Source organism: Archocentrus centrarchus, chromosome 13 (genome assembly GCF_007364275.1).
Source record: "Archocentrus centrarchus isolate MPI-CPG fArcCen1 chromosome 13, fArcCen1, whole genome shotgun sequence".
Taxonomy (NCBI): Eukaryota; Metazoa; Chordata; class Actinopteri; order Cichliformes; family Cichlidae; genus Archocentrus; species Archocentrus centrarchus.
Window position 1 is genome coordinate 41,735,071 of NC_044358.1, and position 18,428 is coordinate 41,753,498.

At 40.3% G+C, this 18,428-nt stretch overlaps 1 pseudogene; it reads right to left on the reverse strand.

Moving 5' to 3' along the window:
* LOC115790644 (chloride channel protein 2-like) overlaps positions 1-18,428 on the reverse strand; it is a 92,934-nt pseudogene that overhangs the window by 15,236 nt on the left and 59,270 nt on the right.

The window sequence follows — 18,428 nt, forward strand, 5'->3', positions numbered from 1 at the left end:
TTTTCAAAAAGTAGAGGTCTGTTCACACGGAAACGGAGACCAGAGCTTTTTTGAAAAAACTCCACACTGGAGTCCATTTTTAGAAAGAATCATTTTCACGCCAAACGCATCAAAACTTTGCCATTTTGATCTGAAAACATTCTCGTGTAAACAGGGCCTTAGAGCCCTGCTTCTCCACTATCTTCATATATGGAGGCCTTGCAAGTGCAGGGGGCAACAGGAAGCCTGACATCAGTCTTTGCTTTTGTCCTGTGTCTTGGAAGCGCCACCAGAGCAAGCCTTGACATGTGGCTTTTTAGGGCTTGGCTTCAGATGTTTCCTGACACCTTTATTACCTTTATTATCCTGACACCAAGATTAGCCCTGGAATGGAATGTTTTGGTTCAGTTGATCGATTGATGAAGTGGTTGATAGGCAGTTTCCAGGCATTTGGGCAGCCCGGATCGATGGCTCTTACCATGACAGAGATTGGGACTTGTTTCAAAGGCCTAGTGATTTCAGGCGCTGTTAGGCTCTCCATGTTGTTATTTTGCTTCCAGGGTGACCAGAGAAAACATGCAGTGTTGACAACAACCTCAATGTCAATCTGACTTGGCAAAAAAATTCCTTGCAATGTCACTTAGACACGACAAAGCTATAGCATGTGTGGGTGTACAGAATGTATGAACAGGATGTGAGCCACTGTGTGTGTGTGTGTGTGTGTGTGTGTGTGTGTGTGTGTGTGTGTGTGTGTGTGTGTGTGTGTGTGTGTGTGTGTGTGTGTGTGTGTGTGATGGCAGTGTATTCAAGGACATGGCTCTCTTACCTCTAGGGCTTCTGCATCTGGACTGGAGTGGAAGTTCTTCAGTGCGATACCCGAATTGTCTTGCGGTCATACAACAGAGACAAACAAACCAGTGTTAGATACTCTTTAATTATGTGTCTCATCATAACTCTCCCATTTAAGCAGTATTCCAACATGTGAAAGAAAACAGGTGCATGGACATGTCAGCTGATTTCATTTTCAATGTGGTCTTATACCATTTATACCATTTGTCCAGTTTGTAACTCTATTGTCATGTAGTGTGTGTGTGGCAGCTTTAGGACCCCAATGCAGGACTTGAGAAACTAGAGTCTGTGCTGCTCATGATGTCACAGTAAAACTTTAGTTCTACAAATCATATAGATATTATTTTTTAACAATTAGCTTTTTCTAATATAAGTGATTGATGACATTACTGCAGTGGTGGTTGTAGGAAGGATGGGAATGTCAAGTACAGTGCAAAAAGGTTTGTACTGTACCATAAACTCCTCTGTATATCAAAGTATTCTAGAGCCATATATGAATTAATATGTCTGACAGTTAAAGCTTGGTTTAAATTAGGTCATCCAAAAGGATCATGATTCCAAGCACAGCAACAAATCTATAGCAGAATGGCTGAAAAAGAAAAGATTCAAGGTGTTGCAATGATCTGGTCAAAGTCAAGACTTCAACCAGATTGCAATGCTGTGACAAGGACATTAAAAAGCTGTGCATAAACAAATGCCTGCAAACCTCAATGAACTGAAATAATTTTGTAAAGAAGAGTGGACCAAAATTCCCCCACAAAGATGAGAGATTGATGAAATCATACAGAAAACCATTACTTCAAGTTATTGCTGCTACAGGTGGTTCTACTGAATCGTAGGGTCTACAGTCATCCCTTGCTATTCACGGTTCACTTATTGCAGCTTCACTGTATCATGTTTTGTTTTTTAAATTAATATTTAATGCTGTATTGTGCCGTTTTCGCTATATCGAGGGATTTTTATATGTTGTTAAAATTACGTAGGTTTAAGAGAGTAGAAAGTGTGTAATATAACGCCAAATGTGTAGTCTGTGACACAACGTACTTCAAAAGTGCCACAGACTTCCAGCAACAATTACTGTAATAAACCTATGTTGGGTGTGAAGTGTAATTTCTCAGCTTTCAGAAAGCAATTGAATTTTTCTGGTAGTACGAGTGGTTGCGTAATTACGGTAACTCAAATTCCCTTTGACCAGCTGCCTCAGTGGTGATACGCTCGGTGTTAACCATCTGTTCACGGCTAGTAGGGGCAGGAACTGGGTGGTTCAACAGCAGTTGCCTGGTGTTATAGGGTTAAGAGCATACGAAGTGTTTATAAGAGTGTGGGAAAGGTTAATACGAGAGTGGGAAAGGTTTATAGGAGTGTGGGAAGGGTTTATAAAGCCTTAAAATATAGATATAAATAATAAAATAAATATAACACCGCTACTTCATTGATTTTCATTGCGGGGGTCTCTGGAACATCACATTAGCAGTTTAGATTTTTGAGCCAAACATGACCATATCTAGATGAGATGGTGAGGTGCTAAGTCACCAGCTAATAATACAATTGGTCAGCAAACATCTATAAACTGTTTGGGTGCAGCACAAAGACTCATATAGCTGGTAATTGGCACTAAAAAGATGACCCTTATAAGACAAAGATCAAGGGAACAGTTTACCCTGCCTGGGACAGGGTTACCAGGGCCCCACTCTGGAGATTGGCCTGGGGACGGTGTTTGAGTAAGAGTGCCTGGTGGCCAGGCCTAACTCATGGGGCCCTGTCAGGTGCAGGCCGAAGAAGAGTGATGGGCCTGCCCTCCATTTGGACAACCACCCATAGGAGGTACCATAGTGGTTGGGTGCAGGTGCCAGGTGGTTGCCAAGGGTGGAGGGCCTGGTGGACCAATCCTCGGCTATCAAGGCATATTACTGGGACATGGAACATTACCTCTTTGGTGGGGAAGGAGTTCTTTGAAGCCCCTCAGCTTGCTGCCTGTATGTTGGAGGTTTTACCAGTGGATGAATTTCCCCATGCCTTTGGGCCAGGGAATGGATCCTGACTGTTGTACGCACCTATGTATGGAACAACAGTTAAGAGTATCTATGTTATGATTCTTCTTGGGGTCACTTGGTGGGATGCTCAAGAGTATTCTATCCAGTGACACCGTTGTCTGACTCAGGGACTTCAATGCTTACGTGGGCAACAACAGTGAGCCTCGGAGGGCTGTGACTGGGAGGAATGGCCTATGTGGTCTGAGCCCACATGCTCTGTTATTGTACTTCTGTGCTAACCACAGTTTGTCTATAATGAACACCATGTTCAAACACAAGAGGGTTCATAAGTGCATGTCACACCAGGACATCTTAGGTTGCCAGTCGATAATCAATTTTCATCAGATCTGCAGCTGTATATTCTGGACACTCAGGTGAAGAGAGGAGCTGAGCTGTCAACTGATCAGTACCTGGTGGTGAGTTGGTCAGGTGGTCGGGGAGGATGCTGGAAAGACCTGGTTTACCTAAACATATAGTGAACCACCTGGCAGAGGCCCCAGTCTGTGAGATCTTCAACTCCCACCTCAACTGGCCTCAGAATCGAATCTTTTCTTTTTGTGAATGATGTGGTCTTGTTGGTTTCATCAGGTGGTGGCCTCTAGTACACACTGGAGTGGTTACAAGCAGAGTGTGAAGCAGCAGGTATGAGAATTAGCACCTGTAAGTCTGAGGCCATGGTCCTCAACAAATAAAAGGGTGGAGTGCCCACTCCAGTATCTCGGAGTCTTGTTCAGAAGCGAGGGAAGAGGGGAGCGGGAGATTGACAGACGGGTTGGGGCAGCAGCTGCAGTGATGCAGACGCTGCACCGTTCTGTGGTCGTTGAATGCAAAAGTGAAACTGTCAGTTTACTGGTTGATCTATGTCCCTACCCTTGTCTATGGTCACAATCTCATTGTACATCCTGTATAATGACAATAAAGGCATTCCATTCATGACCGAAAGAACGAGATCGCAAATACAAGTGGTGGAAATGACCTTTTTTACCGAAGGGTGGCTGGCCTGTCCCTTAGAGATAGAGTGAAAAGTGCAGTCATTCGTGAGAGGCTCTAAATAGAGCTGCTACTCCTTCACACTGAAAGGAGCCAGTTGAGGTGGTTCGTGGCATCTGAGTAGGATGTCTCTTGGGCACCTCCTAGGTGAGGTGTTCCGGCCCTGGGGCAGACCCAGTACATGCTGGAGGGATTATATCTCTCTGGGAGCTCCTCTGAGTTCCTCTGGAACTAAGCTTAGGAGGTGGTCTGAGTTTCTCTGCTTAGGCTACACCCCCTGTGACCCAGCGCCAGATAAGCAGAAGAAAATGGATATATGGATGGATGGGATGCCCCAGAAACCACCAACACAGTTGAGCAGTCCAGTTCAGTAACTGAAATTAGCTGAGGTGAGGCCTAGTAGGCATTTGTCATTAACTACAGGCCTTAACAAAATCCAAATTGATCACCTCCCCTGTACTCTTGTTATAAATGAAGAAATGAACTACCAAGGCCAAAACAATTTTTTGTACCAACTGTAAACAAACTTTGCTGACTTGCAGGTGAAGGGAAATTTGCATGTTTGCTTAGATTAGTGGTAGATTTACAAATAACGATGTATAAGTTCTATGATTATGTTTTATATATATATATATATATATATATATATATATATATATATATATATATATATATATATACATATATTTATTAATGTGTTAGTAGAAAATGATTACTTGTTTACATGCCAGACTTTAATAATGGGACATAAAAGGGTAGAACTGCATGGTGTTTGTTGCTTTGTTGGTTTACAACATGAAGCAGGAACTCCAGGAAACAAGCAAAGGGGGTTGGAAGATCAAAAGGCTGGAAGGCAACAGGAGATTGGGAACAGGAGATGACCCCCACTAACAGGTGCAAAGACAGAAGAAGATGCACCAACACCCATTTTATGACTTTGTGTAACTGTAATAAAACCGGGCTCAGGGACAGAGAGAGCACCAGTCTTTGTGAACTGATCTTAGGGTCAGGGAGACATGGCTGGTCCAGAGCTTCGTATTTTGACTTCATTCTTTTGGTGGGAAAATAAACGCAACTAGAGATCAACTGAGTGCCTCCTGCACTTTTCATTAAATGAACATGCAAGTTTAATTTTAAGATTACAACACAGGCTAGTTCAGAAAAGGAATCAATGCAATTATGAGCTTAGCACCAGCATTTATGGACGAAGAGGTACAAAAGCTGGGTATTGGCTACTGAATCTTGATGTTCTAAACCTTGTCTCCCTGTTAAGATACCATACAGCATCATGCATTTTTTTTTGTCTAATTGTTATAGTGTTTTATTACTTAACCATGGCCACAAAGTAAAACCCCATTTGAAACTGTGAGATAAAAAAATGAGGACACTGTTTGACACCTAATGGAGAAATGCAAAAACAGTTAAAGATTAAGATAGCTGCAAGAGGTTTTCATCATGTAAGGAACAGACAGATAGAGGGGTATTATTAGCATTTTGGGGGTTTAGAGACAAAGAGGCCATTGCCCACACTTCTATTAAATTTTCTATTGCCTTTCTTTTTGATTGCCTCATCAGTCTACTGTTTAGAAACTCTTATTTGTGTGTGTTTGTGTGCATAAGTGTAGTTCTTACCGGTGGGAAGCTCAGTGTGTTGCTCCACCACAAAGGGTCTCTTCAGAGCAGGTTTGAGGGGCTTTTGAAGTACTGGACGAGTGGAACTGATGGATGACTCGTCAGAATAGATCTGTACACACACAGACACACATACACACACACACACGCACACCCACACACACACACACACAATGATAAGAAATAGCACTCAAATGGTCCAATCCAGTGCTTAACAGATCACCACCTTTTTCTCCTTTTTCCACACTCAGACAAATTGATGGACTTCTGTGGGCCGACACAATGAAAACAAATCACATGGGGACAACAGAGAAAAATAGTTTAGAGTTTAAGTTAAGAGCTAAAAGAAGAATTTGCGCATTGGCCTTGTAGAATTTCATGACTTCAATGACTTCCCCTGTTGCCATTTCCATGACCTAAAAACATTTTTGCTAGGTTACGTTAATGAATTTTTCAAGAGGAAAAAAAAAATCTGGTAACTGTGTTGAAAAACAAAACAGAACTCACAGATCAAATGTTTGTGTTAAGTTACTGTAGATGGAAAACAAATCCAATTATGCCCATGTCAAGTTGCCCATATGCAAATACTTTGATCTACTCTGAATTCGTGGACATTAGACAGGCTGGATGCAATTTTTTCTACACCGTCTTTAACATTTTCTTTAAAGAGGACCCATTATGCTCATTTACAGCTTCACATCTTTAGTCTTGGAGTCTACTATGGTAGGTTTGCATGACTGACAGAGTCTTTTACACCTACGACCAACATACAAGCACCATTTAACCATTAACCATCTAGTACAAATACAGGCAGTAACAAAGAGGGGTAAGAATGCGTAAAGTAAAAGAAAAGAGGAGGCAGAAATGAACACTGTACATAAAACAAACTCCTTGCTCCCACTTCCACATCCATGCCTGAGGGCATTCTGCTGAGCTACTTGGTGCAAATTTATGAAAGGGGAAAAGGAGATTAATGTAAAGTTTATTCACTGAAGTGTGGTACCTGCAACCAATGTGTACATTTATCTTTAACCTGGCTGTCCATTTCCATTTCTTTCTTTTGAAAAAACAAATTCCCTCACACATTCATTCAGTTCAGGACCTTACAATACATAGAGAAATCCAGTGATTCCTTTGAGCAAGCACTTGGCAGTGGAGAGGAGAAAATAATTCCCCTTTAACAGGAAGAAACCTCCAGGCTCAGGGAGGGCAGGAAGAGAGAAGGGAAAAGAGAAATACTGAGCAGTGAGACAAATAAACAACAAGCAAAAAAGGATTTAAATTTTTTTTTTAATGTGTTCCCAAAATGTAGTTATACATCTGTCATCCATTGACCTCTCACCTGGCAGAGGACTTCCTGACTGGCCTGCTGGCTGCTGTTGTCATCGCTGGCTGGGTTGGATGGAGTGGACAGGCGTTTCTTCTCCTCAGCAGCCCATTCCCTGATGTTCTGCAGACGTCTGGTGCAGCCGAGTTTCTGTGAGAGCAGCGACTGGAGCTGGGAACGCTTGATGGAACCCAACAGGATCATTGACTCTGGGAGAGGAGACACAGGAAAGGAGGGAGAGGTAAGAAGAAGTTAAAGGGGGTGGAGGGGCAGGTTTTTGGAGGTGAGAAAAGAGAAGAGGGTGTAAACATGTTTTAGGAACAAGAGGTGAGCTAAATGCACGAGATTCCAAACATCTTGTGGCACTGCAGAGAGCTCAGCTGAGAAAAGAAAAGCAAGTAACGCAGTGAATGTGTGATATTTACACAATGGATAATGACAGTTACCCAAACAAATCTGACAAATGGTCAGAGTGGACATGAGAAAATGATTATGTTATAAAAGAAAACAGCTAAGAAATATAATAAATGGAGAAATTATGTTACTAGGCTTGCCTGGGAATGCCTCAGTGATCCCCAGGATAAGCTAGAGGAGGTGGCTGGGGTGAGGGCGGTAGATGCAAGCTAAAAAATTCACTAGCCAAGAACGACATAAGAAAGGAATGTGGATGAAAGGCAAACAACCTCAAGAGATTGTAACTGAGTACTTGTTTAATCAGAGAGGGCCACGTATCCAATTGTCACATAATTTGTGTTGTCATTTTTAAACCACACACCAGCAAAGCTATGCGGCCACGTAGGGGTACAGATGTTCCCAAAAGTCTCGAAACTCAAAAGAGGCAGCTACACCAAAAGTATTCTAAGAGTCAAATCTTAAAGTGTTGGAGCTTCAAGTTTCTTCAAATCAAAGGAAATGGATAAGGCCAATAAGGGGGTGATTTTAGAATAAATCAACAATTAATTATTCAATAGTTGTGCTATTGGCCAGTACAGGTTTTATCATAAAATGCAATAAAATAAGTTGTTACTGATTGAAAGTAACAATGAGGTTGAGTATATAAAAAATGCTCATAATGGGCCTAATAGCAATTTATTCTACCCATTGGTAGTTTTAGAGTTCATTGTGACCTGTGGTGGCTCCAAATTTCAATTTGTAAACATTTATGACCCTTTAAAATTATGCATTAGATATGCACACCTTTTTAAGTTTGTGTCCATGTGCTACAGAGACAGATAAACAGTCATGTGGCTTCTTATACATTCTTATGATTCTTATGTATTGTTCATATGCAAGCAGGTTTGATTTCAAGAGTAGTGAGTCATACACTTACATGAACATTGAAATCTAATGTGTTACTTAGACTTTACTCTGGTCTCTACAAGGGTGTGTGTGTGTGTGTGTGTGTGTGTGTGTGTGTATTAGTATCTGACCAGCTGATTCCACCAGTGCCAGAGTCTTGAGTTGGCTCATCAGCAGGACGTTATGCAGGTCTCTGTAGCAGCACTTGAGTGTGATGTACTGCACGTCACGCTCCATGAAGTCCTCCACATGAATATTATTCTTCCTGAAATGAGAAAAGAGGAGAGACATTTATCAAGTGGTTATAAAGTTGAGAAAAAGAAGAAAGATGGACTCATGAAAGTATTAAAGAAAACATTCCTCTGAATCGTCTGACATTACCAACTTCTAAAATTGTTTATGAGTATCATGCTTTGGCAATAGTTTTTGTTTTTTTGTTTTTTTTCCCTTGATGAACCATCACCAGCTTGGATCTGTAACAGTGGTAGCCACTCCACTCCACATACAATACTGACAGCACATCCTTCTTTCAGCCGACCAGTCAATCCAATAACACCTCACACTGTCAACACGTCAACCAGGTAATTTCCAGTTTGAGTGAAAAAACATTCTGCTTGGAGGGGACACACAGAGGGGACACACTACCTACAGCACATGTGTCAGACTCAAGGTCCGCGGGCCACATCCACATCATGATTTCATACAGCTATTGTTAATGGCCTGCAGGTAAGTAGTGCTCCCACCACTTATACTACAAATTCCTCAATGCCCTGCAACAGCTGCTGCGCAGATGAAGACCTGTGCGCTAACCCGTTTTTGCCAGTGACTCATTGATCAGTGATCAAGGGATAAAAACATCGGTCAGCACTTTTTACAGTGACATTCAAGCTGCATGACCCCGACAAAATGGCCAAATGAAAAGTGGAAAACAGGGTTTTTTTTTTCCAAACAGGCAAAGCAAAGGACCTGATCACTGACATCGGAGGTAAACCGTCTGTCTCTTTTCCTCGCCTGCGATGTGCAGGGAAAAGAGTGGATTGGTGGGACAGAAAATCAGCACCTCAACCGTTTATTTTATTGAGTTTATTATGGGGGGCAGTTTCTCCCAAGCCTGAAGCCAACTGTGTTACAGAAGAGGATTTAAGGCATGCTTCTCTCATTGCTATTTTTTTGACTAATTTTTATGAACTCTTGGCAATATTCTACAAATAAACACAATGAGGATTATGATATTAATTTGAAGCAGCTAACATTGTTGTTAGCATTTAGTTAAGTTAAATTCCTAATAAATAAAAATCCATCCATCCATCATTTCCTAGCATAAGTTCAGAGTTGGCACCAGTGAGCTGGCTTAATCACCCTGTTTACTGTTTATTTTTCTTATTTGGGGTATTTTATGTGCTGAATATTGTATCTGTGTAGTAACTTGTTTTTAAATAGAATGTTTCGAGTAGGGATGTCAAACTCATTTTACATTGTGGGCTGCACACAACCCACTTTGATCTTAAATGAGGCAGACCAGTTAAATTAAATTACATTAAATTTCATTTCATTTATATATCAGCAAATCAGAACAACTACCTAATTTGAAACTTCCTGGTTATAGGTGCAATATTGTTTAGAGATGAACCACCCCAAAAACTAGCCTAGTAACACACAACAAGTTAACACACTGGTGCTTTTTTCTTTGCCAGGTAGTGTTCTGATCTTTTCATCAAACTCATTATCAAAGTGAATAAATGTACCTCCCAAAACACTGAATTATTTATTTCCTTAAATCATAAAGTTGACTTTCTTAACAATTTGATCCATAAATGATCCATAAATGATACTTCAGGACTTTAACACTGAAACAGCTTGTTGTGTATGATAAACATTTCAGTTGTGTAGAGCTGCAGCATTGTTATAAATACTCGTCAATCTTGTACATAGTACTATAAAGCTTTACCAGTTTGTTCTCAATTATTATTAGCTGTTTTATTAGTAGTTAACAATCTGCTTATTTGGCATTTCAAAAATCAAAACTTATTTGTAATCTCATCTGTCATGACAGTGGTGTGGTGGTGTTTGTCCAGCATGTACATACTTGCGGTGACTCCGTCCCAGCTCTGTCAGGTAGGGAAGCTTCTTGACCCTGATGAGGGAGTCGTACAGGGAGGGCTGCAGAGACTGGGTCACAATGTTGGCCAGGATCACTGCTATGATCACTGGCATGATGTGGGAGATCTGGCCGGTCATCTCCAACACCATGACTGCGGGGGAAACTGTGTGGGTGACTGCTCCTGACAAGGCTGCGGCACCTTTTGGTTGGGGAGAGGACAGCAGGGTCAGAGGAGTAACAGAAAGAAAAAAGTGCTGAAATAATTAGTTAGATGTGTGGTTTTGAAGGTGGGGTTTGCAGCTTTATACAGGGATCCTGTGGGTGGCATTTAAGGGCATCAATGTACATTGTATATAGTGTTATTATTATTAGTAGTATTAAGGTTAATATTGTTTGTTGATTTTATATATATTCTTTTCTTAATAGTGTGAATTATTATATCTTTATTTATATTTATAATAACTGCGGCTGCTGTTACACCCAAATTTCCCCTCTGTGGGACAATAAAGGCTGTTTCTTCTTCTTCTTCTTCTTCAATCATCGAAAAAATCATCAGAAAAATGAGAGATGGCTCAATATTGTGATTTCAAAGAGCAATAAATAAAATTTTACTGTCCCCAGGCGTATGACAAAGAGAACTATTGATTGATAATTCTGATGAGCTGCTGAAATTTGTAACTTTCAAATTTCACTTTATCAGGAATTAATTCCTAAAAGAGAAATAATCTTAATATTTTGTTTCACAGTAGTTTAAATGACTTGTTTTACTAGTATTCTATCCACTGTACGTATACCTATATTTAAGAGAGATTAGACACTGTGGTAAATGTAACCTAGAGTATTGAGGAATTCAATGGTCTTTCTTTCAGTCTCAAACTGTTTCTTTTGATGATGTTTAAAAATAACAGAACAAAAAAAAACACTTGCAGTGATGTCATCATTAAAACTAGAAGCACTCAGAGAGCGCAAACCTCCGCCAAGGCCATAGGGTCACTGACGCTGTAATACGTGTATCGAAAATACTGTGAAATAATCTTTCATCTTTCCCAGACAACAATAATCCCCTAACCCACAATAGTGAAGAATCCTTAAAAAAATTCCTGGATCCAGATCGTGATCCGGATCACCGCCAAAATTGAATCACTTCTTCCTCTTGTCATTTCCAACCACTCCACAAAATTTCATCAAAATCCATTCATAACTTTTGGAGTAATCCTGCTGACATACAAACAAACAGACAGACAAACCAGCGCGACCGAAAACATAACCTCCTTGGCGGAGGTAATAATTACATTTTTAATGATAACATCAGTGGTAGCCAATAATAGAGCTCAAAACATGTAAGCAATCTCTCCCTTTCTAAGAACATCCCGTGAACCCAGGAATGACCCGCAATATAGTGCGCTGATTCATATGTTATTAGCCTAAGAGTTTCCCCCTGCGACTTCCAATTCAATTCAATTCAATTTTATTTATATAGCGCCAAATCACAACAAACTGTCACCTCAAGGCGCTTCCAACTCATTTTGCCAGATCGGGTCACATATTTGAATAAAAAGGAGTGATAGATCAATGCTAATGCTAGCACACTTGGTTGCTAGAAAGAGTGGTTATGAATAGGAAGACTATCTATACAGACCAAAATTATTTTTCTACCAGGCTGTAAACACACTTTCTAATACTGTTTGGGAGTTGATGTTAAAACATTTTGCTTTTGGAGCCAGGCTTAAGTGGCCATCAGAGGAACTGCAGTTTTTGGCTGTTCTGCATTTGTTTTGTTTATATAACCAGAGAATTTGTTGGTCTCTGTGATGGAAAATTTTACTTTAACCTCTTATATGTTGTTCAACTATGGAGTGTGTGACCATGAAGTGAACTGTAGGTTGTAAAAACTGTCCAGATGACCATTCCCTTATTTGTAACCTACACACACCCTTCCTCTCTCAGGACCCTCTCTGTTAATGGGGTCACATTCTTTAGTTTTAGTGTCCTTCTGGTTAATTTCTCTTTATGTAGTTACATCTAACTGGGAGAGGATCTCTTCTTCTTTATTGGTGGGTTAAGGAGGGGGAGAACAGGGGGGTGTAAAAGGGTATAAGTACATTGTGTTTCTGTGCAAGATTCAGAACTCATATACATTCCTTTGTGTGTGTGTGACTTCTTCTCGTACGAGAATAAAACCACTTGATGGACTCTTGTCATTTGATAAATAAATTTCCATAACATCTCCAACTTGAATTTTTTTTTGTCATTTTGAGAAAAAATCTTGATGTTTGTGCTCTGCACAAATTTGAGGCACACAGTGAAACTGCAAATATCCATCTCCAAACAGGCGTATGAGCACCAGATGTGTTCCAGCAATGCACAAGAAGACAAGCTTGAAGGGGAAACTAGATAAACCAGGTACAGTGCTGGCTTCTTGTATGCACAGTAGCTGAACTTTCTGTCTGCACATTGCATATGTTTAATGGTCTCAGATGAATAAAAGCCTTTTTGCTAACTATGAGACATTTACAATAATGCTTACAAATATGTCTTTTAAATAAATACAAGGCAACAATTCTAACTAGAAAAAGCATTTCCTGAAGAAAATGCACTGTGAATGCTGCAAGCTGAAAGATTGCAGCTGAAATGCTAAGAAATGCTTCAAAGAGCTGAAACTTTATTTGCTGAATAGGCTTCAACAGCTGAACTGCTGAATTGCTGAATAGCTGAACTGCTGAATAGCTGGATAGCTGAAAGGCTTGGCTTTATTTTAAAGCTTAAATGGTGTCTCTAGCTGAATGTATGCTGAACTTATTACATTTCAAAGCACAGCTTAACAGCTGGACTGCTGGACTGCTGGATAGCTGAACTGGTGAACAGCTGAACAGCTGAATAGCTGAAAGGCTCGGCTTTATTTTAAAGCCTAAATGGTGTCTCTAGCTGAAATGCCAGGAAATGCTCCAAAGAGCTTAAATCTGGCTGAAAGAGTTTAAGCTGGTGAATGAATGCTCAATGGAAAATTTTTAAAGTTTGGAGTAAAGTGGGACTTGAACCTGCTCTGTCTGCTTCTTGTGCATTGATGGTCCCCTTTTCTACCACTGAGCCAACAATAGTGTCACACAAGCAGTGAGGTTTGCAAGCATACATATTGGAGAGCTCTGCCAAGCTGAATGCTTGTAAATGCGCCAATTGAAAACACCTGCCAGGTGCACTGCTTACCTGATGAGATGCATGCACTCTGTCAAATTTGCCTCGGCGCACTTGTCAAATAACTGCTTCTAAGTCAAAAACCGTAGCTCCTATCAAAATCATTTTTGAACTGTGATCGTCACAAGGACCTGCTCTAAACACTGGTGTAATTTTTATTTTCCTGGGCTCAAACATGTGGCCGTGGGAGCAGTTTAAAAAAGGTGCTCATTTCTGCTTTGGAGAAAATCACCTCTCTGAAATTACTATGGAGGTTAATGAAGGAGTTGGAAGGTACTCCCTCTGTTTGAATGCTTACAGTTTAAAAAGTGTACATTTGACAGGGTTTAGAGACACATTGTTTAAAAGTAGAGAAGCAGCTCTATATTTTGAGCATAAAATGATGGCTGTAGCGCAAAGAATGTGGACACGGCGGCAGTTTAAAAATAAATTTTCCACCTGAAAGTTTTGAAGCCTCCCACTCTACTAATCAGGCTCCCACTCTAGCAAATGCAATACACAACCATTATAAACTCTGAAACGGCTGAAAAAACACCTTAAACTTAAACGCTCACTGTGCTTAAACCGTAAAAGATAGCCAAGTAATAGCTGAATAGCTGAAAGGCTTGGCTTCATTTTAAAGTTTAAATGGTTTTTCTAGCTGAAAGTCTGCTGAACTTATTAGCTTTTAAAGCCTGAAAGGATTTGAAAAGGATTTGAAACTTCCCCATTCATTTTGAATGGCAAAAATGAAGATTATAAAAAGTTCAATATCTTAAAAAGTATAAAGGTTACAAAAAAGAAAAGTAATAGCACAAATCTCCAGAACAGGCTGAACGTTTTGATACCAGAACGGTGTCCGTAGCCCAAACGCTGCTTGAGTTTTTAGCGACCGAAGGTTTTTGGAGTACAAGAACAATACTGTGAATGCTTTGCAGCATTCACAGTAAATACATGAACACACGTATCTTCTATATTATATTCTGTGTTCTATATCTTCAAATCATTTACATGAAGCTGCACATTTAATAGAACACATTTTTAATCTAATTTACAAAATCAAACTTCAGCTTTGGAAATTAATTCGCTCAAAGAGTCTGATACAAGAAAACACAACACTGTTTCCACCATACATTCTCAAGCAGCCAAATTCATGTTCGCCTCCTCACAACTTTCTCCCCTATGCCTTTAAGGGGAAAAAAATTTACTTTTTCAACTAATACAATAAAAAAAAGGAACTTCATTATATTTTCTCCAAAAAATGTAATGTAATAAAAATTGCAATTGCTGCCTTCTACTGGTAATCCTGTGGAGACTTAACCAAGAGGTTACATGTAATTGGGTTCATTGTCCACAAAGACACAGTGCTGGCTATACTCAAGTTCAGACCAATCTCAGAACAAGTAAGTGCAAAGCCTTTCAACATGTCCATAGTTCAATTGTATACACCTACAGATGCCAGCGAGAAGACTCTAGCTCGATTCTATACAGAGGTCAATTATGTCATGTTATAGACCACTAAGTAAGATATCATCATGGTTGATGGTGATTGGAATGCCAAAGTTGGAAGTGATGTATTTACACACTGGAAAGGCACAGTTGGAAAACCTGGCATGAGAGAAACCAGTGATCGTGGTCTCACTGAATTTGGGCATATACCCAACTTGGCACTACTCAACAATTTCAGTCAACAGAAGCGCAGTCATAAGGCTGTATGGCACTCCTCAGATGGAAAGTCTCAAAGCCTCATAAACTACATATTGGTTGACAGAAGATTCGTCAGCAGCTTCAACCACACCAAGTCCAAACCCAGATATAGGGGATAACCATCATCTTGTTCTAACCACGATGAACCTTCAACTAAAGCAACTGTCCAAGAAGACTAATCTTAGAGTGAAATACAACCTAGACAAATTATAAAACCCAGGTATCTGAATGCATACCAGACAACCACTGATGGTAGATTTGCTCCCCTCCTACAGTTAGAGAAAACACTTAGCACAAAGAACTTAGCATTAGAGCACAGAATGCCTTTATCTCGACTGATGAATAGATAAATGGGAAGAAGAGGAAATCAAGAAATCAATGGGTCACACCAGAAATTCTTGACAAGTGTGACCACTGCTGAGCCTTGATGGCAAAAAGGTTAAAGTCTGACTGTGAAGCATATAGGGCCATTAGCAGGGATATAAAGAATTATCTTAAGCACACCAAAGAAAAGTGGATAAAAGAGAGATGCTCAAGAATAGAAAAAAGATTTCAACAGCAACAATACTAAGTTGACCTACCAAACTATCAAATAGCTGATTAAACCAGATATCAGAGGAAATGGCTGCATTGAAGACAAAGATGGCATAATCCTCACAGAGAAATCAACTGTGGCAAAGAGAAGGCAGAAAGTGACCTGGAACTGACAATATTCCAGCTGAGCTACTAATCTTCGGTGGTGAACCAGTGGTGAAACTGTACACCAAGATCTGCAACAAAGTTATGCAGACTCGACAATGGCCTGAAGAGTGGACCACTTCGATCATTATTCCACTGTCCAAGAAAGGCAATCCTAGAAAGTATGAAGACGACAGAACCAGTAGTCTAGTCAGCAACAACAGCAAGATTCTCCTGAAGGGCTTACTGAAGTGCATACAGCTCCAAGCAGAAGCCATCCAAGCTAAGGAGCAAGCTGGTTTACAGAAGGGCAGATCTACATGTGAACAGATATTCAACTTACGGATTATCTGTGAGAAGTACAGAGATCTTGGAAATCAAATTTGCATAACTTTATGGTCTACAAGAAGTGCTTCAACAGAGTATGGCATTATGGACTCTGGGCATATTTCATTCACCTTATTTACTTTGTTTATACTCCACTCTGCATTTAATCATTAATTGTTATTCATCTCTGGCTCTCTTCCACAGCATGTCTTTTCTCTCCCCTCAGCCCAACCGGTCGCGGCAGATGACTGCCCCTCCCTGAACCTGGATCTGCTGGAGGTTTCTTCCTGTTAAAAGGGAGTTTTTCCTTCCCACTCTCGCCAAGTGCTGCTCATAGGGGGTTGTTTTGACTGTTGGGTTTTCTCTGTATTATTGCAGGGTCTTTACCCGCAATACAAAGCGCCTTGAGGCGACTGTTTGTTGTGATTTGGTGCTATATAAATAAAATTGAACTGAATTGAATTGGGCAGTGATAAGAAGATTCAAAATCAGTAGATGGCTCATCAACAGTATCCAGGCATTGTAGAATACATCAGAAAGTGTAGTACAATGTGCTGGTGAGCTCAGTGAATGCTTCCCTACCTCTTTTGGCATTAGACAGGGATGCCTTCTCTGGCCAACACTTTGCAATATATTTCTGGAGAAAATAATGCAGGAGGCCCCAATTGAGGGCAGGGAACCAGTGAAAGTTGGAGGAAGATCCATAAGCAACCTGCAGTTTCCTGGCAATATGGATGGTAAAAGTTTTTATATAGCGCTTTTCTAGTCTAGTTGAGATCTTGTCATTGTACAAGAATACAGTGAAACTTGGATAGTAACTCCCTTTAATCAGCAGCAGTGCAATATGAAAACTAAAATATAGTAAAACTTAATTATAAAAAAAAAAGACGAATGAGATTAGCTATATATGGCTATGTATACAGTGCAAACCAAATAAATGAGATTGAGTATTGATACACTATACATTAATTTAAGACCAGGCAGTGGAAGTAGTGAGGTAAATAGTTATTGCACAGAAAGGAACAGACTTTCTGAAAGAGACTGTGCATCCATCTCCCATCTGATAGCACCAACAGAAGATATGGCATAGAGATCAGCCTCACAAAAACCAAAACAATCATGTTTGGGCATACAGCACAGGTCTCAACATACATAAAAGAAACAAAGCTGGAGCAAATGCCTACCTAGCTAGGGGCAAGATGAAAATTCCACTAGGGACGTAAAAGCCAGACTTGCCAAGGTGACAGCGGGCCTTGCCAGGATGAAGACAGTTTGGCGAGACAGAATCAGCATTAGGTCAGAATTCCAGCTACTTTGCACACTACTGTTTGCAGTCTTTCTATATACTTGTGAATCATAGACCTTTAATGCAGATCTCACAAAAAGAATTGCTGCCTGTGAGATGAAATGCTTCCTGTGGGTTCTCAACATCCACTGGACCAGCTACACCTCAAACCAGAAGCTCAGAAAATTGGTTACCGAGGTTCTTGGCCCCTGTGATTGTTTTGAGGATATGATCAAAAGGAAAAAATTGCTTGGTTCAGACACGTTATGAGAGCAAAGGGTACCCTTGCCAACACAGTTCTCCAAGGTTTGGTTGAGGGAAGATGCATGAGAGGACACCCAAGAAGATAGATGAGGTCAAAGAACGGACTAGACTGAACTTTGGGTCTCTTGTACACACTGCAGAACACTGTGTCCATAGTGCTGAATGTCAAGTTTTGTCAACAGCCATCTGGCTATGACATATGATGATGGCATAAGTAAATACAACCTGAGATTAACACCAACAGATATTGCACGTGCCAAACTGCATAAGCAATGTGTGAAAAACTAAGTACGCCCTGTGATTCAAGAACTTGTAGAACCACCTTTAGCAGCAAAAACTTGAAGTAATCATTTTCTGTATGACTTTATCAGTGTCTCACATCAAATTTTGGCAGGCATTTGTTTATGCACAGCTCTCTTAAGGTCCCACCACAGCATTTTACAGTATTTCTGAATTGCTAAAACGCATTTCATGAGTCCACCACCCATTTTCCCAAAACCTTAAACACAAATCCAAAAACATTCTAGCTAATTTCACAAAACCCCAGACTTCCCTGTCAAAATCAAACCATCACTGCAAAAATAAGTTGCCTGTGTGCAAAACCAAACACTGTGGTCAGATCACACACAGAGCAAGTAAAAAAAATATTTAAAAAGACCATCTGTTACACACTACATCAAACAATTTAAGACACAGCATCCAGGGCATGTAGTCAACAGAAAATGTTTATTCCAAGTGTGTACAGTGAAACACTACCACAGTCAGAGTGACATGACAGTGCTGAAT